This window comes from Ailuropoda melanoleuca, chromosome 8 (genome assembly GCF_002007445.2).
Source record: "Ailuropoda melanoleuca isolate Jingjing chromosome 8, ASM200744v2, whole genome shotgun sequence".
Classification (NCBI taxonomy): Eukaryota; Metazoa; Chordata; class Mammalia; order Carnivora; family Ursidae; genus Ailuropoda; species Ailuropoda melanoleuca.
This window is the reverse complement of record NC_048225.1, coordinates 64,930,378-64,931,851: the sequence shown is the minus strand read 5'-3', so window position 1 is coordinate 64,931,851 and position 1,474 is coordinate 64,930,378. Positions and strand designations below refer to the sequence as shown.

At 68.0% G+C, this 1,474-nt stretch overlaps 1 protein-coding gene across 3 annotated transcripts in view; it reads right to left on the bottom strand.

Moving 5' to 3' along the window:
• The window catches only part of STUM (stum, mechanosensory transduction mediator homolog), a 61,007-nt gene that overhangs the window by 58,877 nt on the left and 656 nt on the right, over window positions 1-1,474 (bottom strand). The gene's annotated exons all lie outside the window — the stretch shown is intronic.

Below are 1,474 nucleotides of genomic sequence, written 5' to 3'. Positions count from 1 at the left end.
GGGGTTGTCCCCTCACCCAGCAGCAGCTGGGGGCAGCCCCTCCCAAGGGGGTAACACAATGCGCTTGTTCCCTCAAAAGACCATACAGAGTGCCATTTACTTCACCACTTAGAAGTGGAAGGAAGACCCATCCCCGCTGGTGATCTTCCCGTCCCCAGAGAGGTGGCTAGGCGGTGCGCTTGTACTCCAGCAGGTGGGAATTCCTGACAAATTAACAACTGCTAGCTGTCCCTGCGGCGTCTAAGTGTGCAGAGAGCGGGCCTGGCGACACGGCCCCGGCCCCCCGGGGATGAGGGGGAGGGGGGAGCACAGCTGCCGCCCACCTAACTTCTCGCTCAGACAGATCTGCGGCCCTGGCCCCCGCAGCCGTGGGGGGCGGGGAGCACAAGCACGCACCGAGGGGAAAGTGAACTCGTCCTGCGTGGATGGGCGTGACCTTCGCTACCATCTACACGGCGGGGGCCCCGGGGAACTGGCTAACCGCGAGACCGTGAGAAAGGCCGAAGTAAAACAGCAAACGGCTTCCAGCTGACCTCTGTTCTTGGGAACTTGGAGCCAAGCGCTGGCAGCTGGCTGGCGCGGGGGCAGGCTCTCTCCTGGGGAGGGCACGAGGTGCGGGCCGCCCCAGTCCCGCACGCAATTGGGGTGGGAGGGGGGGCTCCCGGCAAGAACAACGGGTGCCAAGCAGGCAAGCCGGAAGTTGGGGGAGGGTGCGCAGACAGAGATTTGGGGTGGGGTCAGGAGAGGGAGGGTCAGGGAAACTTCTCCTTCCCTCCCTCTCCGCACCCTTCGGCACCCCCCTCTGTGACGGGACCCTGTTTTAATATTTGGGACACTGGGACCATCAGGGCCCTCTCCGGGCAGCCAGAGTCCCACACAGAATTACATCGGCGCGTTCCCCACTTTCTCAGGAGCTGAAGGGACGGGAGGGAGCTATGGGGTCACCTCTGGCCGAGAGCGGTCCAAACCCACGGGCATTCAAACTAATGAGACCGTCCCCCTCCCCCGGAGCCCTGCGGGTGCTGGCGGAATCGCCAACACCCGGGGAGGAGGCGGAGGACACTCGCCCCCGCACGGTCCGCACCCCGCGAAGGCAGGCGGGCTCGCCGGGTGTCTCCGAAGCCCGGCTGGTCCCCCACTTCCCAGCTCGGCCGACCTCTCTAACGCCCGGGAGCTCGGTCGTCGCCGCGCTCCCCCCGCCGGGCCTCGCGCCCCTCGAAGGAAGGGGCTCGCGGGGGGGCGCGCGCGGCGGCGACGAAGGGCAGAATTTCGGGGCGTCTGGCACGGAGCCTCGCGGGGGCCGGGGGAGCCGTCCGCTTCGCCGCCTGCAGGCCCCCGGCGTCCCCAACAAAGTTCCGGCTCTCAGGGCCGAACCACCGCGCTCACAAGTGGGAGGAGGTGAAGGGCGGGTCAGGGAGCCCCGGGGCGCCCACTCCGCGCGCCTCGGCCACCCGCCGGGGGGGCGATGGCAGCG